The following is a 27,672-nucleotide window of genomic DNA, read 5'->3' as shown; positions in this document are numbered from 1 at the left end:
ATGTTGAATTGAACCCTTAATCATTATATAGTGCCCCTCTTTGTCTCTCTTAACAGTTTTTGTATTAAAGTTTATTTTGTCTGATATTAATATGGCTACACCTGCTTTTTTGGTTTCTGTTGCATCGATTAACTTTTTCCAACCTTTCACTTTCAGTCTGCATGCATCTTTGTTAGAGAGATGTGTTTCTTGTAGGCAACAAATAGTTGGGTTTTGTTCCTTAAGCCAGTCAGCCAGTCTGTGTCTTTTAACTGAAGAGTTAAGTCCATTAACGTTTAATGTGACTATTGATACATAGTGACTTTGCCCTGCCATTTTCCCAGAGATATTTTCTAGTATATGCTTTGAGCTTCCCATGCTCTTTTTCTGTTAGGTGTTCTTCCTTTCCCTTCTTTCATATTGATGGCCGTGTTTCTGTGTTTCTGAGTGTAGCACATCTTTAAGTATCTTTTGCAGGGCCGGACGAGTGGCCACAAAGTCTTTCAATTTCTGTTTGCTATGAAAGGTCTTTATTTCACCTTCATTCACAAATGAGACCTTATCAGGATATAATATTCTGGGCTGGCAATTTTTCTCTCTTAGCACCTGTGCTATGTCTCACCATTCCCTCCTAGCCTGTAGTGTTTCTGATGAGAAGTCTGCTGTGAGTCTAATTGGAGATCCTCTGAGAGTAATCTGACGTTTCTCCCTTGCACATTTTAGGATCTTTTCTTTATGTTTCACTGTGATGAGTTTAATTACAACATGTTGTGGTGAGGATCTCTTTTGGTCATGTTTACTGGGGGTTCTATGAGCTTCCTGTACTAGGATGTCTCTATCCTTCCCCAAACCTGGAAAGTTCTCTGCTAGTATCTCACTAAAAAGGCCTTCTAATCCTTTCTCTCCATGCCTTCAGGAACTCCTAGAACTCGAATGTTGGTTTTTTTTAATAGTATCCTGTAGATTCCCAACAATATTTTTTAGATTTCTGATTTCCTCTTCTTTTCTTTGGTTTGACTGTATGTTTTCCTGTGCTCTGTCTTCTAAGTCCGATATTCTCTCTTCTGTTTCACTGACTCTGTTTTTTAGACTTTCTAATGTGTTTGTCATTTGATCTATTGAGCTCTTCATTTCATTTTGATTTCTCTTCACTATCACACTTTCCTGTTCTACTAGTTCCTGCGTTTCATTTTGATTCTTCCTTAGAATTTCATTTTCACGAGAGAGATTTTCAATCCTGTCCAATAAGGATTTCTGTAGTTCAAGGATTTGCTTTTTGAAAACTTCTAAATGTTCTTATCATAATTTTTTTGAAATCCGTATTTGCATTTCTTCTATCTCATCATCTTCATAATCTTGGCTTGGGGTGTTCTGTTTATTTGGAGGCGTCATAGTGTCATCGTTGATCTTGTTTCCTCAATTTTTGTGTTTGTTGCTTGGCATTGTTAATTCTTCTTCCCTCACTGTGACTTTTTTTATATATACTATCTCTGTGTTAAGTGGACTGCCTGCTGTTGGAGGAGCCTTGGAGTCTTGAGATGGGTGTGGCCTGAGAGCTCTGCTTGGTTCTTCCGGGTTACGGGTGTGCAAAGGTGACACCCTCAGGCTATGCGTGGTAAATCTCTATTTATTTATTTTATTTTTTTATTCAGGAGGTAAGTAATACCACACGGCTGAGCAAAATTGATGGTGTTTAGCTTCCGATCTCTGGTTTCTACCCAAAGAGTCTGTGCTGGTTCAGTTTCTCCTGCAGACTCCCACTGGGTTTCCTAGGCTACTGAATTGTAGTGCCTCAGTTCCTTAGCTCTCCCCTTTTGTTATGTATATCCCAAGTGGGGCCTGCTCTTTGTCTCTTGCTCACCTTTGCAAGGTTGGCGGAGAGAGAAACTTGTTTGTACCAGTACCCCCCCACCCTTTTTTTTTTTTTCCTTCTCTCCTGTAGTCAGTCTGGTGAACTTTCCCGCCTCAAAGCCCGCTTCCCTCTAGATTCTGTCCATTTCCTCGCCAATGTCTCGGGTTAATGAGCTCACCTCCCCTTCCAGCGCCGATGTGTGGACTCGGAGCCCTGGGTGTCCCTGCTCTCCCCGCTGGTGTCTGTGTGACATCCACTCCCCTTCCTGCACTGGCGCGCAGACCCTGCGGCTCCCGCAGCTCGGCTTCTGCGCGGTGGGCGACCCTGCTCTCCCAGTAGGTCCTCTGAGTCACAGCCACTAGATCCGGAAGAGTTTCCTCTGCAATTTTTTCCTGATCCTTTTTCTGAGGCTACCTCCACTTTTATTAAATTAAATTTTCCCGGACTATCGGTGCACGCCCTCACTATTCCGCCATCTTGGCTCCGCCCCCTCCATGTTTACCCATTTTTAAAACTGCAATATGACTACCCTTCATCAGTTCACAGATCACTGCATTTTCTTCAAATGCACTGTGTAACCATCATGGAGGTCTAGATGTAGGCCATGACCAGCTCTTGCAAGTCACCATATGTTCCTCTTAAATCCCTATCTCTCTCACTTAGTGTAACCACTTTCTGAGCTCCATTTTTTCTTTTTTTTTTCCTGAATAAGTAATAATAACTTCATTTTAACTCAATGTGCTGAAATACAAAAAATATTTTCAGCAGCAAATGTATGTTTCTCATTAACATCAACTAGTTAAAAATGAGGCTGAAAAGTTAAATACATTTTATATATCTGAATCTTGAAAATTAATTTCCACCATTATTAAATAACTTTAGCAGAATTTTATTTTCAAAAATGGGACTCAAATAAGTTATATCTTCATTTTAAAAACTGAATGCAAAATTAACTGGGTTACAGTTACAATGATAAAATCTAACAACAAAGATTTAAATATAAGAATTCCTTTTTAAACATAAAGTTCACATACTGCAAACAGAAAACAAGGTGTTATTTCATTCTTAGTGAAGAAGTCTTGCAAATGGTAGGCACTCAATATTTGCTCAACTGGATCTAACATTAACATCATTCCAAGAATAGTTAAATAAAGTACAGCTCATAATCCATATAAAATGTTTGCAAAATACTGTTATGTATACTGAAAATGCTGTCTTTAAAATTTGAGAATACTTAAAACAAACCCAAGCACCCACCTACATTTTTTTGAAAGAATACACTGAATATTTCAATTTTACCCAATCAAGAGCATGCTATCCAAGTCAGAGAGTATAACCTCTTTGAGAGTATAACTGGCTAGGAGAAATGCAAAATTGCTGATGGATATTCACAAACTTATCAGATTCCTTGTATTTTAGTAGCACTTTCTATGATCCACAATTTTATAAAGAATTCTGCTTTGATTTTAAATTTATACACAAAACTTAAATGGGTGGGTTAGTTGGTAATTATACTTTTGACAATTTAAGCTCTCAGAGCCAAAAATTAAATAAAAATGTTCATAACAGCTTTGTAAGAGATCTTTGATAATATTTAATTCTGTTATAACTGATGACCTTAAAGGGCACTATCTTCATATTTTATCATGCAGTAAATTGAACATTTTTAAGAATTATAATCTCTGTCAGTTAACTGTGCCCCAAATAAATTACATTTAAGTGAAATATTTCAACCAACCTGAACTTTCAACATTAAACTGAGTCCTAGTTTCAGAAATACACTCTTGAACAAACCACACACAAGCCCAAGCAAATACAAGTACACACATACACACACATACACACAATCACATAATTCATGCAAGGTTCTCCAATTACAAGACAGTAACACATGAGTGTTTAAGGAGATAACATTGTCAAGCCATAGTATGGCACCTATTTGTGTTCCAAAAACCAATATATATTAAAATTCAAAAATGAAAAAGGCACAAATATTGTATATCTTAAAGAACAGTTATCCAATGGTCATTTTTTAAACATGTATTTAAAACAACTCACTACTTTCCTTTTTTTTTTTTTTTTTTTTTTTTTGGACAGGCAGAGTTAGACAGTGAGAGAGAGAGACAGAGAGAAAGGTCTTCCATTTTTCCGTTGGTTCACCCCCCAAGTGACCACTACAGCATTGTAGCCGGCACGCTGCCCTGATCCGAACCCAGGAGCCAGGTGCTTCCTCCTGGTCTCCCATGCGGTGCAGGGCCCAAGGACCTGGGCCATCCTCCACTGCACTCCCAGGCCACAGCAGAGAGCTGGACAGGAAGAGGAGCAACTGGGACAGAATCCGGCACCCCGACCGGGACTAGAACCCGGGGTGCCAGCGCCGCAGCCACAGGTGGAGGATTAACCTAGACCACTCACTACTTTCTAAGGAAAAGCCCTATTTGGGTGACAAAAGGGAAGCGAGAACAGACTGATAAATTGAAAGGCAAGATTGCTCTGGAAATAATCTGTGCCTATTTTGAGAATAATGTGTTTTAAAAATGGAAAGAGGAAAAGGCTAGTAGAGCACTTGCTTCAGAATACACTAACAGATTTCATCATTGTTTCAAGCACCCATGATACCAAAAATATACGTAATAAATACAAAATAAATCAACTACCATAAGATGGTAGGCATTGCATTACCAGAAACGTGGACACTTTATAAACATGGATATTCTTAAAGCACAGCGTTTGACATTTTTGGTATAAAATGTGCGACTAAACTTAAAAATCTTTACAAAATCCTTAGGATTTGCAATAAACACTACAGTAGGCAAGGGTAAACTGAAATACTCACTAATACGGTATGATTATTGAAGTCACTGTCGCCAGAAAATGTAGATTAGAGCAGTGAATCAATTCTCAATGTACCAGTGCGGTGTCCTTTAGATATATCAATTTTTTTGATAGATGACAACATTAATTACCAAGCAAATTTTTGTTTTCCTGTAAGACTCTGTTAAATTCTTAAAAGTTATATTTCACATGGAAATTTAATAGGCTCAATCTTAATGGTGGAGTAAAGGAAGTCAATTTTTATTCTCCATAACATTCTTACTTAGGATGAAGTCCATCACCAGGGAACAATATTTCTCCTATTCTAAGAGATTCTTCCAATTTAAGTTGCTACAACAATTAAACATCACAGAGAGAAGCTGAATCTGAAAATGTGATCTTTCAAACTCCTCTTTGTTGTGAATAACAAATGCTTATTTTGATAGTACCTGCTCAAAGTACATATGAATCAGTCCTGATATGTTTGATTCCTCAGTTAACACCTAGTAAAGAGATAGCAAAAATAAAATCTATTGCAAATTCTCAAGCTTCATTTTTCTCCTTTTGCCCTGAACTGAAAAACTAAATAAACAAATTATATAAAGTCTAATCTACAGAATAAAGTTATATATGCAAACACATAGTTATATGCATTTTTCCCCAGTGACACACTTTTCTCTTGTGGTTAAATATAAATTTTACCTAAGAAGCACACTGTCACTGCTACAGTAAGTCAGATCCAACAGCCTGACACTGACTGCTCCTGCTTCTCTGGGACAATGCACCAAAACAGACCTTCCTTAGGAACACAACTCACAAACATTGAACATGTACACGTGTTTAAAGCTAAAACTCATTTGTCGTGAAAAACTGGCCCATGCAAAGCAGTTTATAGTTTTTCCTGTTCACATTGTGCAGAATTTTAATATCATCCACAGTTAACAGTAATGAAACACAAAGGAGAACACAAGGGAGAAAGTTTCATAGTGCAGCCTGAAACAATCTTAAGAGTTCTCTCCTTTGTGTGCATCTTGCACATGCAAATTGTATTAGTTCACTGTTTGAAGGAGAGTAGACTGCCCAGGAATTGTTTATTGTTCAGGTGCCTTTTCCAAAGTGAAGAACCTTAAAAATCAAACCAAGATGGAGTGACCTAAGCCAATACCATTAAAAACAAGAAGTTACCTTTGCCCCAAATAAAAAATTACAGCCCTAAACTTTTTCCCCCAAAGCTAAAATTAGGTGCAGCTATAAAAATAAGGGACCCTATGCTTAGCTAGCTGCGACACTTGTGCCTGGCTGTGCTAAGACCTAACCCAGTTTGTATGCCTCCTAATACTCAAATAACGGTGTGGGAAGCGGGACGCCGCTCTCCCACCAGGGGAACAAAGGGAGCGAGACGTCGTCCCCCTCAGGGTGAACAAGATGGCGCTGGCAGGGAAAGGAACTACTAAAGAAGTAAACAACAAAATGGCGACGAGGTGCATGCCCCCATGTGATCCCGTAGCTGATTGGATAGAAGACGCATGCCCTTCACATGATCAGCTCGCGGATTGGACTGCTGTGTGCATGGACTCTGTAGTGCTTTTGATTGGTTGCTGTGGGTATATAAACCGTGTGGCTTTGTGCTGGGGGCGCTCTCTGGACTCCGAGTTCAGGAGGCCCGTCTGCGCAGACGCCGAATAAATCCTCTTGCTTTTGCATCAGCTGGTCTGGAGTCTGAGTCTTTGGGGTGTGCCCCTCGACGTGTTAGCATCCTCACTCTGAGGGTCTTACATTTCGGGGGCTCGTCCGGGATTGGTGCGCCCCCAGACTCAATTCCAGGTTCGGCTGGAAGTAAGAGCTAGCTCAGTTTTCATTTCGTGTTGCTGTTGTGTGTGTGTGTGTGTCTTCGGTGTTTTGAAAAACTGTACCTGTACAGGGCTTGTTTCGCTTGGGCCAGCGGAGGAGGCAGACGTGCCCTGAGACCCCTGGTCCCGCCCTGGAGGACGCTCCAAGAGTTTTGTGGGGGAGGGAGAGAGATCAGGTCTCTCTCCTCCCCGGGGAACCCGGCCGTGATCGGCCGCTCCCCTCTCGATTCGTACTTTCGGTTTGTTCCTGATCAGTTGCCACGCGACTTGTGTGGTTTGTTCTGTTCGTCTGTCTAGTCAGTGTCCTGCACGTTGTCGATTCAATTGTTTTACCCATGGGTCAACAACTAACTACTCCTTTAAGTCTGACTTTAGGACATTGGAAAGAGGTCACGAAATGGGCACATAACCAGTCAGTGGAAGTGCGCAATAAAAAGTGGCTGGCTTTCTGTACCTCTGAGTGGCCCTCCCTTGAGGTCGGATGGCCGCGGGACGGCACTTTTAACCTTACTACTATTTTACAGGTCAAAGAGGTTTTCCAACCAGGACCACATGGACATCCTGACCAAGTGCCCTATATTGTCACCTGGGAGAGTCTCTCCCGAGATCCCCCAACATGGGTTAAGCCTTCCCTTTCCTCTTTAGGGGCACAGACCCCGAAACCAGGCCCCAGGCCTTCTTCAACCCCATTTGTGCCTTTACCTTCGGCGCCACTCACTTCTTCTTCCCTTTTTCCCCTGAATGAACCACCTAAGCCTATGCCTAAAACTCCACCAGTTCTCCCAGATACTCAGGAAAGTCTTCTACTTCTAGACCCAACTCCTCCGTACCCTCCTCGGGTCCCACCACAGTTGGTTCAGGAACCCCAGGACCCCAAGCCGCCCTCCCCCAACTCCACCGAAATGGGAGGGTTAGAGCCTTCCTCCTCCCCACCCTCTACTCACCTGCGGCTGCGAAGGGAACATGCCAGTGGCCCGGAGGGTGTCTGGTCCTCTCAAGCATTTCTTTTAAGGTCGGTGGCTGGCCAGATTCAGTATTGGCCGTTGTCCACCTCCAACCTATACAACTGGAAGACCCATAATCCCTCCTTTTCCCAAGACCCCCAAGCTTTGACCAGATTAATTGAATCCATTCTACTCACTCACCAACCCACTTGGGATGATCGTCAGCAACTTTTACAGGCCCTCCTCACCACGGAGGAAAAACAGCGAGTCATATTAGAGGGTCGTAAAAATGTGCTGGGAGCAGATGGCAGGCGACCCAACTGCCTAACGAGATCGAGGACGTCTTCCCTCTGACTCGCCTGGAGTGGGACTACAACTCCGTGGCCGGTAGGGAGCAACTCCGTCTCTATCGCCAGACTCTGTTAGCGGGTCTCAAAGGGGCAGGGAAGCACCCCACCAATTTGGCCAAGGTACGTGCAATTATCCAGGGTCAGGAAGAGACACCGGCAGGGTTCTTAGAACACTTAATGGAAGGTTATCGCATGTATACCCCTTTTGACCCTTTGGCCACCGAATGCCAGTCGGATGTAATTATGTCGTTTATCGGACAGTTGGCTCCTGATATCCAAAACAAGTTACAACAACTGGACGGGCTGCAAGGGTATACATTACAGGACCTACTAAAGGAGGCAGATAAAATTTTCAATAAAAGGGAAACACAGGAGGAAAAGGAAGAAAGATTACGCAAAGAGCAAGAGCGGAGGGAGGACATCCAGGACAAAAAGCGGAATCGAGAATTAACCAAAATTTTGGCCACGGTAGTGCAGGGTGCAGGGCAAGGTAGGCCAGGACAGAATAAGACCCTGGGAGACAACAGAAGGCCCCGAGTAGAACGAGACCAATGTGCCTACTGCAAAGAAAAGGGACACTGGGTTAAGGACTGCCCTAAGCTGTCTCAGGAAACTAAGACAAAGACAGTTCCAGTCCTGCCCTTGGGGGAAGACAACTAGGAAAGTCAGGGCCAGGAGCCCCCCGCCTGAGCCCAGGGTAACTCTTGATGTAGGGGGGCACCTGGTGACCTTCCTGGTAGATACGGGAGCACAACATTCAGTGCTGACCGAGGCCAGGGGCCCTCTGAGTTCTAAAACTTCTTGGGTCCAGGGAGCTACTGGGGGAAAATTGTACAGGTGGACAACTGAACGAAAGGTCCATTTGAACACCAGACAGGTGACTCACTCGTTCCTACTGGTGCCAGACTGCCCATACCCCCTATTGGGCCAGGATTTGCTTTCAAAAGCGGGGGCCCAAATTCACTTTCATGATAAGGGGATTTCAGCCACTGGCCCAGAAGGGCAGCCCCTTCAAATACTGACAATACGCCTAGAGGATGAACATCAATTGCTCGGAAAAAAAACCAGCTAATACAACCTCTCTAGACCCCAAGTGGTTAACGGACTTTCATCAAGCTTGGGCAGAAATGGCCAGAGTAGGATTAGCTGTCAACCAGCCGCCCCTAATAATTGACTTAAAACCCTCGGCCACCCCAGTGTCAATCCGGCAGTATCCTACGAGCAAAGAGGCCAAGGAGGGCATCAGGCCCCATATAGAGAGACTGTTGTGGTTGGGCATCTTAAAACCATGCCGCTCGCCTTGGAATACCCCCCTCCTCCCAGTAAAAAAGCCAGGCATGGGGGACTACAGGCCAGTGCAGGACCTACGGGAAGTTAACCGAAGGACGGGAGACCTGCACCCTACTGTGCCCAATCCTTACAACCTGCTAAGTGCCCTACCACCAAGCCATCAATGGTATACGGTACTAGACCTTGAAGATGCGTTCTTTTGTTTAAGACTGAGTCCTCAAAGTCAACCCCTGTTCACCTTCGAATGGAAAGACCCGGAGGCCGGACTTTCCGGACAACTCACTTGGACAACATTGTCACAGGGGTTTAAAAATTCGCCTACCCTGTTCGACGAGGCCCTGCACCAGGATCTGGCAGACTTCCGAGTCAACAACCCCAGCATAGTCCTCCTTCAATATGTGGACGACATGCTTTTGGCGGCAGAGACCAGGAGTGTCTAAAAGGTACGGGGGCCCTGCTAAAAAAATTGGGGGAATTGGGATACAGAGTCTCCGCGAAACAGGCACAAGTGTGCAAAAGACAGGTGACCTACCTGGGATACCTGCTAGAAGGTGGTCAGCGGTGGCTAACAGAGGGCCAGAAACAGACAGTCGCCCTAATTCCACTGCCCAAGAGCGCCTGACAAATGTGAGAATTTCTCGGCAGTGCAGGCTTCTGCCGACTATGGATACCAGGATTTGCGGAATTAGCAGCACCTCTGTACCCCCTCACTAAACCCAATGCCCCCTTTATATGGGAAAAAGAACATCAAATGGCATTTGATCAAATCAAAAGGGCTCTATTGTCAGCCCCTGCCCTAAGCCTCCCCGATGTGACTAAGCCCTTCACATTGTACGTTGATGAACAAAGGGGAATAGTAAAGGGCGTCCTGGTTCAGAAACTGAGACCTTGGAAAAAGCCGGTGGCTTACTTTTCAAAAAAATTGGATAATGTGGCCACTGGTTGGCCCCCGTGTCTGCACATGGTGGCCACAGTGGCAGTCCTTGTCAAAGACGCAGATAAGTTGACTCATTGACACCATCATCCAGCAGCCGCCAGATAGGTGGCTCTCCAATGCCCGAGTGACTCACTACCAAGCTATGTTGCTCAACCCGGAGCGGATTCAGTTCGGACCTGCCACCCCCCTGAACCCAGCTACCCTGCTCCCGGATATGGAACCTGGCACCTGGGTACCTCATGACTGTCATCAAATCTTGGTTGAGGCCCATGGCACCCGGGAGGACCCGACGGATCGGCCGTTACCGGATGTGGAACACACCTGGTACACCGACGGGAGCAGTTTTCTACAAAACGGTGAGCAGAGGGCAGGGGCGGCCGTGGTAGATGGACACTCCATAACATGGGCAAGCACATTGCCTGTGGGAACCTCGGCTCAGAAAGCCGAGCTTGTGGCCCTCACACAGGCCCTTAAACAAGCTAGCGGAAAAAAAGTTAACATCTATACTGATAGCCACTATGCATTCACTACTGCCCATATACATGGAGAAATTGACCGAAGAAGAGGCCTCTTAACCTCAGCAGGAAAAGACATAAAAAACAAGACTGAAATTTTAGACCTCTTATGGGCACTTTTCCTACCTAAAAAGTTGAGCATAATTCACTGTCCTGGACACCAGCGGGGAAGTGACCCTATAACAAGAGGAAATAAAATGGCGGACGAGGTTGCCAGAACGGCTGTGGTAGGCCCGCAGACTCTATACCTGAGTACTGTGGTGGCCCACCATACGCCAGACCACGGGGACCTCCCCTTCCCCTACTTAGATCAAGATTTGGACGAAATCCAGCGGCTTGGGGCGGATTACAGTGAACAAAAGGGAGTTTGGACATTCCAGGACAAAGTTGTCCTGCCCCACAAAATGGCCCGTGAACTAATAACTCAACTCCATAAGTGGACTCATTTAGAACATAAAAAACTAAAAATGCCGCTGCAACAAAAAGATCAACCTTACTTTATCCCAAGGCTTAACTCTCTAGTTCAACAGGTCACCGAGTCCTGCGTTCCCTGCGCTAAGGTCAATGCGGGGCGCCTCAAGCTGCCGGAAGGAACAAGGTCCCGGGGGGATCAACCCGGAGTCAATTGGGAGGTAGACTTCACCGAGGTTAAGCCAGGAAAATATGGTAACAAGTATCTCCTAGTTTTTGTAGACACCTTCTCTGGGTGGGTGGAAGCCTTCCCCACCAAACGAGAAACCACTCAAGTGGTCGTCAAAAAAATCATCGAGGACATCTTCCCGCAGTTTGGTCTCCCTCAGGTAATTGGGTCTGATAACGGACCTGCCTTCGTCTCCCAGGTAAGTCAGCTGGTGGCCAAAACACTGGGGATAAATTGGAAATTACATTGTGCTTATAGACCCCAAAGTTCAGGACAGGTAGAAGGGACAAATAGAACAATTAAAGAGACCTTAACTAAATTAGCTATGGAGACTGGCACTAGAGACTGAGTCCAACTCCTCCCTATGGTCTTGTTCTGGGTCCAGAACACCCCCTCACACCATGGGTTAACCCCATATGAAATACTGTATGGGGGATCCCCTCCCGCCACAAATCTGCTTGACCCTATGCTTGACCCCTTTATTAACGCACCTAATTTGCAGGCACGACTAAAGGCGCTCCAGATTATACAGAACCAGATCTGGAGACCTCTAGCTGCGGCCTACTGGACCGGGAACGCGTCAGTCCCTCACTCCTTCCAAATCAGCGACTCTGTCTACGTCCGAAGACACCAGTCTAAGACTCTTGAACCCCGCTGGAAGGGCCCCTACACTGTACTGTTGACCACTCCAACAGCCCTTAAGGTAGACGGAATCGCCGCCTGGGTTCACGCGTCCCACGTCAAGCGAGCACCATCGGGAGCTGATAGAGCTTCGGGCGAGCCAGCACAATGGAAATGGCAACGCACCCAAAATCCGCTCAAGCTGACTTTAAAAAACTCCATAATGCTTCTAACTTTGCTTACTTCCACCGTAATAGCCAGGAACCCCCGCCCACGTTACCCTGACCCAAGTTTCCGGAAAGGGAACATGCCTAGGAAACCCTTCCCCGTCTCATATACAACTGTGTAATGTTACCATCCCAAGTGCAAATTTAACAACCTATGCCCATGTTAGTTCAGGCTACGGAAACTGGTGGGCTTGTAACAAGGGACTTACCCCCTGTGTCCCTCGGTCCTTAGTGCCACCCAGGACTTTTGTTATGGTACAGCTAGTGCCTAAAATAATTTACCATCCAACCAACACACTAGAAGATTCCTATGATAGACGCCCCACCCGCATCCGTAGAGAGCCAGTTTCTCTGACCCTAGCAGAGTCCTGTTAGGGCTCGGAGTTGGGGCCGGGGTTGGAACTGGAACAACAGCCTTAATCCAGGGTACTCGGCATTACAATGACTTAAAAATCGCCATTGATGAAGACATACAGGCCCTGGAACAATCTATAACTAGGCTGAAGGAATCCCTCACTTCCCTGTCCGAGGTAGTCTTACAGAATAGAAGGGGGGCCTTTGTGCAGCCCTTGGTGAAGAGTGCTGTTTTTATGTTGACCACTCGAGAGTCATAGAAGACTCCATGGCAAAACTAAGGGCTAGGTTGGACGAAAGACATAGAGATCAAGAGGCCCAACAAGGCTGGTTTGAGGGGTGGTTCAACAAGTCCCTCTGGTTAACCACTCTCATTTCCACAGTCACGGGCCCCCTCATTATCCTCCTCCTAATTTTAACTTTTGGCCCGTGCATCCTCAATCAATTGCTGCAGTTCATCCGGGACCGGCTGTCCATCATGCAGGCCCTTGTACTCACCCAACAATACCAGGCACTCAGGGACGACGCTGACCTTTAGATTTTAGGATTAAAATCTCTCCAAAAAGAAAAGGGGGGAATGAAGAACGTTAAAAATCAAACCAAGATGGAGTGACCTAAGCCAATACCATTAAAAACAAGAAGTTACCTTTGCCCCAAATAAAAAATTACAGCCCTAAACTTTTTCCCCCAAAGCTAAAATTAGGTGCAGCTATAAAAATAAGGGACCCTATGCTTAGCTAGCTGCGACACTTGTGCCTGGCTGTGCTAAGACCTAACCCAGTTTGTATGCCTCCTAATACTCAAATAACGGTGTGGGAAGCGGGACGCCGCTCTCCCACCAGGGGAACAAAGGGAGCGAGACGTCGTCCCCCTCAGGGTGAACAAGATGGCGCTGGCAGGGAAAGGAACTACTAAAGAAGTAAACAACAAAATGGCGACGAGGTGCATGCCTCCCATGTGATCCCGTAGCTGATTGGATAGAAGACGCATGCCCTTCACATGATCAGCTCGAGGATTGGACTGCTGTGTGCATGGACTCTATAGTGCTTTTGATTGGTTGCTGCGGGTATATAAACCGTGTGGCTTTGTGCTGGGGGCGCTCTCTGGACTCCGAGTTCAGGAGGCCCGTCTGCGCAGACGCCGAATAAATCCTCTTGCTTTTGAATCAACTGGTCTGGAGTCTGAGTCTTTGGGGTGTGCCCCTTGACGTGTTAGCATCCTCACTCCGAGGGTCTAACAAAAGTACGAAAAAACAGGAATAAATTCAGTAATGAATATCTGAAATCCAAACCAATTTAAATATAATCAAGGAGACCCTTCTTATCTATTATCACAAATATCCCAGTTGCTTCCATGTGTCTTAAAAAATCATTTCAAAAGTTGACACAATTAATTACACCTTATTAATTCCCTCAAAACAGGAAAAATATATGTACCACTCAGCATACAAAAGTTACACATGAAAAGTGCATATATATCTTTCTTAATTGATCTACTCATTAAATTTACATTCGGTCATCCTTAACTTTTTTTTTTTTTTTTTTTGACAGGCAGAGTGGACAGTGAGAGAGAGAGAGAGAGAAAGGTCTTCCTTTGCCGTTGGTTCACCCTCCAATGGCCGCCGCGGCCGGCGTGCTGCGGCTGGCGCACCGCGCTGATCCGATGGCAGGAGCCAGGAGCCAGGTGCTTTTCCTGGTCTCCCATGGGGTGCAGGCCCCAAGCACCTGGGCCATCCTCCACTGCACTCCCTGGCCACAGCAGAGGGCTGGCCTGGAAGAGGGGCAACCGGGACAGAATCCGGCACCCCGACCAGGACTAGAACCCGGTGTGCCGGCTCCGCTAGGCGGAGGATTAGCCTAGCGAGCCGCGGCGCCGGCCCATCCTTAACTTTTAACATGTACAGAATTCTCATATAAATATAGGTCACTATAAGTTTTTTAAAAATTACTTCAGCAGAAAACATGCTTTCTTGTTGAAATCTTAACCTCAATTAGTTCTCGATCACTGTAAATTTGGATAATCCCACAGTTTGTTAAACAGTTAACATACAAACACCACAAATTTTACTAAAAGTCTTGGCCAACTCATTGCATATTTGCCCCTTGAAATGAAAAATAAATTAGAACTGAAGCAGTATATTGCCATAACTTACCTTGAAGGTAAGCAGGCTCATCTATATTTATATAACTTAGACTGGAGACATTACTGGTAATTTCTGATACACGTACTTTTAAGAAGAATCTACAATTAAACTTTGAGATAGCACAAGACAAAACCTCTAAATTCATTTTTCTTTTCAAGAAATAATGGAAGATCTTTTTGAAACTTAGTATCTTCAGTTATCCAAATCACCGCATTATGGAGCTGCGCAATCCTACGTAGCCTGGTCAAAATGGCAAGGCACAATAAAAAAAAAATTAAAGTATTATATAAACAAGAGAAGTCATTGATAATTTAAGGCCTTGAAGTGAATTAATCAGACTAATTTAAAGCTTAAGAATAAAACATAAATTATCCACCTGAAATGCAAGTAATATGCTTTTCACCATCTGTTCTGTGTACAAGAAAACAGATACAACTCTTGCTTATGGTTTGTATATTAGCATCCTTTTGGACCTGGAAGGGTAACGGTCAATTCCATTTTTATAGTGTTCATGGAATATGTCAGGACTGTTTTAGCCATTTGCGAGGAATGCCAAACTGTGAACACTGTGCAGAGGCAAGTGCTCAGAAGGCTTCTGCTACTAAGTGAGGGCGTGACTGAATCATGGACTTCCACCCTGATGTTTCCGTTACGTCAGTTGCTTGACTGCTGTTCCAGATTTTCCCATCTTCACACCCAACCTGGCAAAGCACAGTGCACCTGTTAATAAAATCTATAGCTTGTGCTTTCAACCGTTCTGCATTGTACAAATCTGCAAGAAGAGGGGCATCAGCAACATTTTCTACTGAAAGGTCAATACACAAAGTTCTTCACACATGACCTAAAGTCGCTCCAGTGCAGATCTGTCTGCAGCTGCCAACAAGTTGACAGCCATTTTATCAAGATTTGGTGGTTTCCTGTGTAAACGAATACCATCATTTCTTTAAAAAGGTCAGGGTCTAAATCACTTATTTCTACTCAATTCTTTTGCTTTCTTCCATTTCATGGTCAAACATTGCGTTGAAAACTGGGGATTGGGCTGCAAGTACAGATTTATGAGCTTTAAATTCTTGTCCACGCGCAAAAAAAACTGCAATCTGTAAATCTTATGTTTTCCCAGAAGTCACCTAAATCTTCTGCTAGTCAACATTCAGGCACCTTCAAAGCACTTGTATTAGTATGTCCGGATTTGTTTACCGCATCTTGGACCACACTCACCTCACAAAATAATATAAGCTTGTCATCTGGTAAAAGACCATTGGTTTCATCAAGCAAAAAAATCCTTTCTAATGAATTTTTTAAAACCCCAGTCCTGGGGCTGGCGCCATGGCACAGTGGGTTAACTCCTTGGCCTGAAGTGCTGGCATCCCATATGGTCCCAGCTGCTCCACTTCCAATCCAGCTCTCTGCTGTGGCCTGGGAAAGCAGCAGAAGATGGCCCAAGTCCTTGGGCCCCTGCACCCACGTGGGAAACCCAGAAGAAACTCTGGCTCCTGGCTTCGGATTGGTGCAGCTCATCCAGTTGTGGCCAATTGAGGAGTGAACCAGCAGGTGAAAGCTCACTCGCTCACTCTCTCTCTCTCTGCCTCTCCTTCTCTCTCTGTGTAACTCTTTTAAGCAAATAAGTAAATCTTTTAAAAAAAATAAGAAAGGCTTTGCTGATGACCTGCTCCAAAGAGCAACCCCTTAGGCCTTCCTGATCCTCCCACTTTACCTAGCCTGATATCTTCCATTAGCACATTCTCCTGCTTACATGCTATTTGTGTTTATTCCTTTGTTTTTATATTATCTCCCTCTGCTGGGACACAAGCGCTGTGTGAACACAAATTATTCTATGCCTGGCATACAGTGGGCAGTAAATAAAGATATGGCTATGGAGACTGGGGTCAGAGTGACAGCTAAATTTAATTACTAGCAGATGTTGTCTTGGAAACTTTGAGGACAGATATTTCCTGGCAAGTCAGATTTGAAAACAGGCAAGTAACTCTCAGCTAGGGTCTTGGCTTGCATCCTTTGTTCTCCATGGGACTCTAAGCACTTTCTGTTTTTTTCTTTGCTTCTTTAAAAATGGCAAAAATGATAAATTTCTATTTGTTTTTCCCAAATAGGTTTGTCATTTATTGTGTTTCAGGCTAAAATCTCACATTTTTTTTTCTTTTGTTTAAAGGGAAATCCTCACATTCACCTGATACTCAGATGAATGTGAAAGTTAAAAATCTTCTCATTCAAAAGAGCACACAGCACAGATTGAGTAAGAATGAAAATGCCTGTGGAGACACTTCTGGGTGGTCCACATTGTATATTGCCTGTAAGTTTCACTCTTTTCTTGTCAAAGACTTGAGATTCCATTCTAAAAATAAATCAACTCAGTTGGGTTAAACAGTCCAAAGAAAACAAAAAATTTATTATCAAAATAATAATCTAGGCCTTGAATATTTCTTTCTCAGACTGAACTGAGATTATTTCTAGAATCAAAGCAGATGTCACCCATCCTGACTAAACTACACTATTTTGCTCTTGGACTTATATGAGATTTTTTCCATTTGGTGGCTGCAATTTTCCAATCTCAGTGTAAAATTTACTTTCTGGATAAAGACAACAATTTGGAAGTCTCTAAGCAAAATCCTGCACCAGCAGTGTACAGCAACTACATGTCCAAAGTGATTAATTTTGAAACCCTTTCAATGTTCCTGAGATTTGTCAGCATACCAGAACTTGGCGTGAAATGAAGATTTGCCAAACAGCTTCCCCTTAGCATGAAATCTTGAGTTGATTTAATGTCCAATGACTGGTACACCCCAGCCCAGCCCAGCCCAGCCCAGCCAAGAATGCCATTAGAAGTCTGGGGACATTTCTGTTAACTGTATTATCAGCCATCTTCTTAGGTCTCATCGAATCTCTGCTTAGTTGTTCCAACATTAAATAAGAATAGCTGTTAAGAATTTCTCCTTTGTTGAGCAAATCTTATCAAATTGTCACTTTCAATTTGAGACAATCTTTCAAAACCTTAATAAATTGCAGTGTACACACTTCCAGTCTTTGCTGGATATAATCTAATATCTAGCAACCTCCAGATATCCCACTTATTTCCAACCGTTTCTTCCATCTCAATTATCTCATAACTACCTTTGCTTTAGTTAACTCATAGAGATGAAGAAACATAATGAATGAAAGGAAGGTTCCTTCTCTCTCTGCAAACTATCAGGTGTGTGTCTATGTATGTGTGTATGTATGTGTGTCTAGTCCAATAAAGGAAGAAAACTGTGTCAAGCTGAGGTTTTTGATACAGTCACCCATCATTCTAGTCTAGAATGGACTTTTGTGTGACTGGGTAGATTTGCTTTAATTCTCAGTAAACAAATATGCACCTCCCCCCATACACACACATTCACGTGAGTGTACGTGGACATACATCAACCATACTATTCATCCCAGATAATCTACATCAATTTTTTGTAAATAAAATCAGACCCAAGGAACAAATCGTCCAATGAATACTGAAAAGTAATTCTAAGTTTATTATAAATCTATTAGAGAAGGTATGTATGATTGCTTGAATTCTGGTATGCCCTGAAATTTCATTTGTTGAAATCCTCACCTCGAGTCATACAATATTTTGGTGTGGTACCTTTGGAAGGTTACTGGCTAATGAGGGTACAGTCCTCAAGAACGGGATTAGTGCCCTTAAAACACAATCTCCAGGGAGCTCTTCAGTGCTCTTTCTACCATGTGAGGGCACATTAAGAAGTTAGCAGTCAAGAAGACAGCTCTCACCAGAACCCGGCCCTGCTGGCAACCTGACCTGAGACTTCAAAAACAGTGAAACTTCTGTTGTTTATAAACCCCCCAATCTTAGTCCTTTGTTACAGCAGCATGAATGAAGCAAAACAGAAAACACAGCAAATCACATTTGGTCAAGCCTAAGATCTTTACCAGTAGCTGGAGCTCATCAACATTATTTGCAGTGTTTTCTTCTTTAGTCAAAGATGAAGTAAATACTGGGGAAATGCTACTATTTGTTTATCCACAATGGTGGGTAAGTGAGCATCTGTTACATGTCTTAATATGTTTTTAATATTTGCAATGAAAATAAGTTGAAGCAATTTCAAGGACAAGGTCCAGTCAGTATTAGATATCATGCTAAAGAATTTTGAGGCTTATCCCATAAGTCAATGGAAATTTATTTGGTTTTTGTGCAGAACAGTGATATGAAAACAAACACATTTCTATGTGGGGAGAAGTTAATTGGGCAATGCTGTGAGAGATGATTTGGCAGAACAAAGTCTAGTCTGACGAAAACAAGGCATGCCCTTGCAGCAGAGCTTGAAGAGAGTGAGATGAGTCGGAGAGGAACGGTGAGAGCAGGTCTCTTGGTTATGATGGCCCTAAAGAGCAGTGAGAAAATCTGCTCTAGAGCTTCTCATTTCTTCATGCATTTATGGACTCACTCCTTCTTGCAATATCTAGTGGGCACCCAGCTTAGTTAGGAACTTAGAGTATAAAGCTGTGGACCTTGCACCAGCCACTTACTAGTGCTAGAAACACAAGGAGATGGTACAGGATTGCAAAAAGGAGTGGTTGCTTACAAAACAGCCAGAGAAAGCAAAGGTCAAGGTCTGGGGCATGTGTGAGCAGGGCTACCAGGGTGTCAGGTGAAGCATCCATAGCACAGAATGCAATGTGTCAATGCAACGTCACTGACTTTCACTGTTCTCCAACTGTAAGAACTGTCTTTGGATGTTATCACCTCCACTAATTTGTGATTTATGAATGTAAACAAAGCTGCTTGAATTCCAAAAGCCTGGAAATTGGTGCAGTTTTACAATCTTCAGTTAGTCCCACACTAGACCTACTTCTGGAGGAGTTGAAAGGATGCGAGCATAGACAACAGGACAGGGAAGGCGGCATCAGATTCTTCTGCATTCAGGAGTCTCAGTCCAACAAAAACTGATGTGCTCCACAGCACCATCTGAAAATAACATTTGGATGGCCAACAGACACATGGAAAAATGCTCAGGGTCCCTAGCCATCAGGGAAATGCAGATCAAAACCACAATGAGGTTTCACCTCACCCCGGTTAGAATGGCTCACATACAGAAATCAACCAACAACAGATGCTGGTGAGGATGTGGGGGAAAAGGGACACTAACCCACTGTTGGTGGGAATGTAAACTGGTAAAGCCACTATGGAAGACAGTTTGGAGAGTCCTCAGAAACCTGAATATAACCCTACCATACAACCCAGCCATCCCACTCCTTGGAATTTACCCAAATGGAATTAAAGGGGAGAAAAAAAGAGCCAATTGCACCTCAATATTTGTTGCAGCTCAATTCACAATAGCTAAGACATGGAATCAACCTAAATGTCCATCAACGGATGACTGGATAAAGAAACCATGGGATATGTGCTCTATGGAACACTACACAGCAGTAAAAAAAAAAAAAAAAAATGAAATCCGGTCATTTACAACAAAATGGAGGAATCTGGAAAATATCATGAAATAAGCCAGTCCCAAAGGGACAAATATCTTATGTTCTCCCTGATTGATGGCAACTAAACGAGCATCTAAAAGGAAACCCATTCAAGTGAAATGGACACTATGAGAGACAATGACATGAGCAGCCCTTGTCTAGACTGTTGAGGAACAGCTTACTATTTTATTCCTTTTAGTATTTTGTTGTCATTGTTGTTGCTCTGTTTGTTCTACTTAATACCACTGGTTGAACTCTGTAATCAATACACAATCATTCTTAGGCATTTAAAATTAACAGAAAAGTGATCTCTGTGAAACATAGGAGTGGGAATAAGAGAGGGAGGAGATATATAGGTCGGCACACACTCACTCGGACTTACCTCCAATGGCAGAGCTAGAAATGTGCCAGGGGATTTCAACTCAATCTTATCAAGGAGGCTGTACCAATGCCAGCGCACTTGGTAAAGTGATAAGTATAAATACACAACCGATCAAAAAGACAGGGTAAGTGTTGAAGAGATTTCATAAATAAGACCAGTGTATACAAATAATTTAGGATAGAATTAAAAGGGAGAGAATGATCCTGCAGGGGAAGCAGGACACACAGCAGACTCATAGAATGGCAAACGCCCCAAACAGCACTTGGGCCTCAGAATCAACCCTTGGGGCATTCAGATCTGGCTAAAAGGTCCATGAGAGTCTCACAGGCATGGGAAGCCATGACACAGTGGCAAAAACAACCTAAATGAAAGATCCTGGTGAACAAGACCCCAGCAGAAGGATCAGGCCATCAAGGAGAGAGGCGCCTTTCTCTGAAGGGAGGAAGGAACCTCCACTGTGATATGTCCTTGACTAAACAAGTTCAGAGCTGGTGAACTCAAGGGGCTTCCATAGCCTAGACAGCTCATGGCAAGAGCCTAGGGTGATTGCTGATGTCATAAATAAGAGTGCCAACTGTTAAATCAACAACGGGAGTCACTGGGTACAGGCTCTCCACGTAGGATCTCTGTCCTTAATGTGTTTTACTATGAAACTTAAAGACAACACTACTAGTCGAACAATACCCTATACCTTGTGCGAGTGCAGCCTGTTGAAATCTTTGCTTAGTATATACTAACTTGATCTTCTGTATATGAAGGTAATTGAAAATGAAACTCGATGAAGGGCAGGATGGGAGAGGGAGTGGGAGAGGGGAGGGCTGTGGGAGGGAAGGAGGTTGTGGGGGGTGAGCCACAATAATACAAAAGTTGCACATTGTAAATTCAAATTCATTAAATAAAAAAAATAAAAATAAAAATAAATAAAACAATTTAAATGCAAAAAAAAGAAAATAATATTTGGAAACCTGCCTAGAGAGGTATAGACACTGGCTGTTTGGAGACTGAATTTTTTTAAATTTTATTAATAAATATAAATTTCCAAAGTACAACTTTTGGATTATAGCAGCTTTTTCCCCCCATAACCACCCTCCCACCCACAACCATCCCATCTCCCACTCCCTCTCCCATCCCATTCACATCAAGATTCATTTTCAATTCTCTTTATATACAGAAGATCAATTTAGCATATATTAAGTAAAGATTTCAACAGTTTGCACCCACACAGAAACACAAAGTGTAAAGTACTGTTTGAGCACTAGTTATAGCATTAAATCACAATGTACAACACATTAAGGACAGAGATCCTACATGAGGAGTAAGTGCACAGTGACTCCTGTTGTTGACTTTACAAATTGACACTCTTATTTATAACATCAGTAATCACCCTAGGCTCTTGTCTTGAGCTGCCAAGGCTATGGAAGCCTCTTGAGTTCGCCAACTCCGATCTTATTTAGACAAGGTCATAGTCAAAGTGGAAGTTCTCTCCTCCCTTCAGAGAAAGTTACCTCCTTTGATGGCCCAGTTCTTTCTGCTGGGATCTCACAGAGATCTTTCATTTAGGCTTTTTTTTTTTTTTTTTTTTTTTTTTTTTTTTGCCAGAGTGTCTTGGATTTCCATGCCTGAAATACTCTCATGGGCTTTTTAGCCAGACCCGAATGCCTTAAGGGCTGATTCTGAGGCCAGAGTTCTGTTTAGGACATCTGCCATTCTATGGGTCTGCTGTGTATCCCGCTTCCCATGTTGGATTGTTCTCTCGTTTTTAATTTTCTCAGTATTTTCAGACACTAGTCTTGTTTATGTGATCTCTGTGACTCTTAGTACTATCATTATGATCAATTGTGAACAGAAATTGATCACTTGGACTAGTGAGATGGCACTGGTACATGCCACCTTGATGGGATTGAATTGGAATCCCCTGGCATGTTTCTAACTCTACCATTAGGGATAAGTACGACTGAGTATATGCCAAACTGTACATCTCCTCTCTCTCTTATTCCCACTCTTATATTTAACAGGGATCACTTTTCAGTTAAATTTAAACACCTAAGAATAATTGTGTTAATTAAAGAGTTCAACCAATGATATTAAGTAGAACAAAAAAATACTAAAAGGAATAAAGTAGTAAGTTGTTCTCGATAGTCAGGACAAGGGCTGATCAAGTCACTGTTTCTCATAGTGTCCATTTCACTTCAACAGGTTTCCTTTTAGGTGCTCAGTTAGTTGTCACCATGCATCTTTTAAGAAAAGATAAATCTGAATATCATACTATCAGGGAGAGTGGGACATAGCAAACCAAAGTTGGACAGAGAGGGGCAGTGGTGCCAAACACGGGCTTGAACTAATTCTTCCTTTGGTACTAGGAGTCTCACAGCTTTGCACTGCTGATGTCCACTGCCCAAAATGAAAACCTTCCTTGAGCATGAATTCCCTTCACCTTGCTACGCCCATGGGAGGTCATTCAGCTAAAGCAATATTAATAAATGGTTCACCACATAGTAGCACTTAGATGAGCAATTAATAGTGTATTTTAAATAAGTGGTTCCAGTTGTACACAGAGACCAGTTTATGCATTAACAATGAAGGTAATAGGGCTGGCACTGTGGCACGGTGGGTTAACACCCTGGCTTGAAGTGCCGGCATCCCATATGGGAGTTGGTTCGAGACCCAGCTGCTCCACTTCCGATCCAGCTCTCTGCTGTGGCCTGGGAAGGCAGTGGAAGATGACCCAAGTCCTTGGGCCCTGCACCCATGTGTGAGACCTGGAAGAAGCTCCTGGCTCCTGGCTTCAGATCAGCCAATGGTTGCGGCCATTTGGGGAGTGAACCATCAGATAGAAAACCTCTCTCTCTCTCTCTCCCTCTCTCTCTCTCTCTCTCTCTCTCTCTGTGCCCCTCCTCTCTCTGTATAACTCTGAATATCAAATAAATAAATAAAAATCTTAAAAAAAAAATGAAGGCGGATAGGCAGCAAGTCCTTTGAATTAAACCAGTGGTGGGATAGAAGAATATGAATAACCTCCTGGATGTCTCTAATGGCTTTCAAGCCATATAGAGAGTAGAATGCTCACAAACAAAATTTTACACAGAACTATAATATACTGTATAGATAACAGGGGATCTGTTCTTATTGGGATGGGGAGCTGGCTTAAGGAACAAATTGTAACATATTAACAGTCCGCACACACCTGATGCTACTGCAATCACACTGTGGTCCTCAAATAACACTACCAAATTAGACCACTTCAGTGCTGATAAACAAGAGTCCCATGTGCTTCAGGGACTAAAATTAACCGCAGTATTTCTTTAAAATTACAGGTTGTCCATGACAAATATTGACTATCCTCTCAGATCAAAGTATGCTGTACCCTAGAAAACCCATAAACTGTTCACACAAATTAGCAGGTATATTTTAATAAACTCACCAGATCTAATTCATTCAAATGAGTGTCCTCATTTGAAGCAGTTGCCCTTGGAGTAACAATCAAACATTTATCTAACACTTTCTGTGTGCCACACCCTCTTTTATGTTCTTCACATAGATGAACATCTTAAATTCTTATTATAACTCTACCAAGTAAGAACTGTGATTATACACATTTCCAGACAAGAAAACTCAATGAAATGCAGACTTAAGTGATTTACATCAGATTAAACAGCTAGAGATTACAATAGCTGAGATGGTAACCCAGGCAGACTAGCTCTCTGCTCTCCTGACCAATTCTTTGTAGAAGCTGTAAATTTATTTTAAAGATGCTATCATTTTCCAAATTGAGTTTTGGAATTCTATTTTAGGATTGTGTTAAATTGACAACACAACCCATGTCAATAATTGGGAATAGAGCATTTTTTTTATTCACAAACTGGTGTTCAAATCATATGGCACAATTTCAACCTCAAGAAATGAAACCTTAGGAAAATAGAAATGATTGATACAATTATGCTACAGAGAAAACACCAGTACCTGATTGTGTTGGCGCAGTGAAAAGAAACTGAGCACAAACAGTCCTGTTCCAGGCTGGAAACCACACCCCTAAATTCACATGCCCCGGTACACTTCAGAATGTGACTACCTGGAGATAAGGCTTTTGAAAGAAGTAATTAAATTAAAAGCAGGTAATTTGGTGGACCTAATCCAAATAACTGGTATCCTTATGAGAGGAGGTTAGAACCAGTCACACAGAGGGGAAGCCAGGTGAGGACTCAGGGAGAAGACAGCCACCTGCTAGTCAAGGAGAAAGGCCTTAGAAGGAACCAGACCTGCTCACACCACAGTCTCAGTTTCCAGCCTCTAGAACTGTGAGAGACTAATTTTTGTTGTTCCAACAGAAGATCCCACACAATTGGGAGACCAAGAGCTGCTGCAGCAGCAGACATGTGCACAATGGAAACTTTCTTGTCCACAGCTCAAGAGCCATGCATTAAGAATAGTGGCTACAGCAAAGTTGTATGTGACAAGACGGCTGACAACAGCAAAACAAAACAGTATTACTGGGTTAGTCCAGGAGCTCACAACTGCCTTAGCTTAGGTTACGAATGAAATGGGATTCCCTTAAGCACTCCTACAATACTGTAAAAAGAATGCTGCCCCTGGTGCAACTTCAGCTTTGCAAAGGACAGATGGCTCTTCAGCAGTGACTAGAAGGGAAAACCAGTGACTCGCTTCAGATGGTGCGAATCAGAGCTTGCTGAGGGCCAGAACAAGGCATTCTGAAGGAGGATGCAGCCAGGCAATTTTGGCTCAATGCCTTGGAAGTAAGAAACTGCGGCAAGGACGACTGGGTCAAGCGAAGAACCACCTCCACCGCTGCCATTTGGCACCAAGCTATGGCACCTCTCCTCTGCAATGCTGCAACCGCCTCTCAACTGTTCTCTTGCGTTCACCCTCGCCATCTGGAGTCTCCTCCAGACCACCCAAGGGGAGCCTCCACAAGCGCGTCACACAAGCTCACAACCCTGCTCCAACACACCCAGCTAATTCAAGTCCACAGGATGGCTGTGACCCTTCTCCCATCACATTTCTGACCTCCTGTCCTGCACCTCCCTTCCCTCTGGCCATAGAGGCCTCCTGAAGCTGCTGCTATCTGTCGCAGCTGGCAAAGGCTCCTCCCATGCCCCGGCAGAACACACAAGACCAACTCCCTCTCACCTTCAAGTTTTTGCTCACATCTGACCCTCTCAGGTTGGTCTTACAACTGCACATTCCATACACTCTCCTCTTTTTGCCCCTATTAATCTATCATTTGGTTATTATGTTTATTGTTTATTTCTGCCTTCTGCCACCAGAAGGCAAGTTCCATTAGGGCAAGCATTTTTTATGGAGAAGGGCTGGGTATGTAGCAGGCATCTAATCTATATTTGCTTGATGAATGATGCTCACATTCTTGCTTTCTAAGAAATAAATGGGGCCGGCGCCGCGGCTCACTAGGCTAATCCTCCGCCTAGCGGCGCCGGCACACCGGGTTCTAGTCCCGGTCGGGGCGCCGGATTCTGTCCCGGTTGCCCCTCTTCCAGGCCAGCCCTCTGCTGTGGCCAAGGGAGTGCAGTGGAGGATGGCCCAGGTGCTTGGGCCCTGCACCCCATGGGAGACCAGGAGAAGCACCTGGCTCCTGGCTCCTGCCATCGGATCAGCGCGATGCGCCGGCCGCAGCGCGCCGGCCGCGGCGGCCATTGGAGGGTGAACCAACGGCAAAGGAAGACCTTTCTCTCTGTCTCTCTCTCTCACTGTCCACTCTGCCTGTCAAAAAAAAAATAAAAAAAAAATAAATAAAATAAAAAAAATAAAAAAAAAAAAAGAAAGAAATGGGTCAGGGAGCATCCTCACCTGTAACAGAGTCATACTCAAGTCACAGGCTGGTGAGTAGCTCCCTCTTTTAGCCCACTTCCCACCAGGGTGTATAACAGTGTGACTTGGGGTGGAGCCTTGCATGAAAGAGAAAGAGAACTTACAAACTTGTAGCTAATGTCAGAAGGTAGATCTCTTCCCCTCTTAGAAGTCTTCTTTTGGTCTTTTTTTCCTTTTAGATGGTTTCTTTCATGGAACATTACTGGCTGAGTTGTGCCCAACAGCAAATTCCTATGTTGATGTCCTAACCATCCAGGCCTCTGAATGTCACTGTAATTGAAAACAGAGTCATTGCAAATGCAATTATTTATAAGTTAAGGTAAGCCCGATTGTAACATGAATGTTCTTATTAAAGGAGGAGATTTGGATTCAGAGATTTGCATAGAGGAAGCCCATGTGGAGACACAGGGAGATGGCCAACTGCAGGACAAGGAGAGAGGCTTGATACAGACCTTTTTCTAAGAGCCTTCAGCAGCAACTTAAGAGATGGGCCAAGGACCTCAACAGACATTTTTCAAAAGAGGAAATCCAAATGGCCAACAGACACATGAAAAAATGTTCAGGATCACTAGCAATCAGGGAAGTGCAAATCAAAACCACAATGACCATTGAAAACTGGCACCAGACAGGGATGCCCACTCTCACCATTGCTATTCAATATAGTCCTAGAAGTGTTAGCCAGAGCCATCAGGCAAGAAAAAGAAATTAGGCCGGCACCGCGGCTCACTAGGCTAATCCTCCGCCTTGCGGCGCCAGCACACCGGGTTCTAGTCCCGGTCGGGGCGCCGGATTCTGTCCTGGTTGCCCCTCTTCCAGGCCAGTTCTCTGCTGTGGCCAGGGAGTGCAGTGGAGGATGGCCCAAGTGCTTGGGCCTTGCACCCCATGGGAGACCAGGAGAAGTACCTGGCTCCTGCCATCGGATCAGCGCAGTGCGCCAGCCGCAGCACGCCGGCCACGGCGGCCATTGGAGGGTGAACCAACAGCAAGGTAAGACCTTTCTCTCTGTCTCTCTCTCTCACTGTCCACGCTGCCTGTCCAAAAAATAAATAAATAAATAAATAAATAAATAAAATAAAAAAAGAAAGAAAAAAAGAAATTAAAGGTATACAAATGGGAAAGGAGGAAGTTAAACTATCCCTATTTGCAGATGACATGATACTATATATAGGGGACCCGATAAACTCCTATAAGAGACTACTGGAACTCATAGAAGAGTTTGGTAAAGTAGCAGGATACAAAGTCAACGCTCAGAAATCAATAGCCTTTGTATACACAGACAATGCCAGTGCCAAGGAAGAACTACTAAGATCAATCCCATTCACGATAGCCACAAAAACAATCAAGTACCTTGGAATAAATTTAACCAAGGAGGTCAAAGACCTCAATGATGAAAATTACAAAACACTAAAGAAAGAAATAGAAGACGACACAAAAAAATGGAAAAAACTGCCATGCTCATGG

At 43.7% G+C, this 27,672-nt stretch overlaps 1 long non-coding RNA gene and 1 pseudogene across 1 annotated transcript in view; both read right to left on the bottom strand.

The window, feature by feature from the left end:
* Positions 1 to 2,713: 2,713 nt before the first annotated feature.
* LOC138846947 (uncharacterized) overlaps positions 2,714 to 27,672 on the bottom strand; it is a 31,312-nt gene continuing 6,353 nt past the window's right edge. The window contains exons 2-3 of the long non-coding RNA XR_011384490.1: positions 26,316 to 26,481; positions 2,714 to 13,606 (exon numbers count right to left, since the gene is read on the bottom strand). This is a non-coding gene — a long non-coding RNA (uncharacterized lncRNA). The remainder of the gene's footprint in view (positions 13,607 to 26,315; positions 26,482 to 27,672) is intronic.
* LOC103346781 (speckle-type POZ protein-like pseudogene) lies at positions 13,613 to 25,569 on the bottom strand (annotated as a pseudogene).

This window comes from Oryctolagus cuniculus, chromosome 19 (assembly GCF_964237555.1).
Source record: "Oryctolagus cuniculus chromosome 19, mOryCun1.1, whole genome shotgun sequence".
Lineage (NCBI taxonomy): Eukaryota > Metazoa > Chordata > Mammalia > Lagomorpha > Leporidae > Oryctolagus > Oryctolagus cuniculus.
Note: the sequence above shows the minus strand (reverse complement) of the source record. Positions and strands in the feature narration are given on the sequence as shown.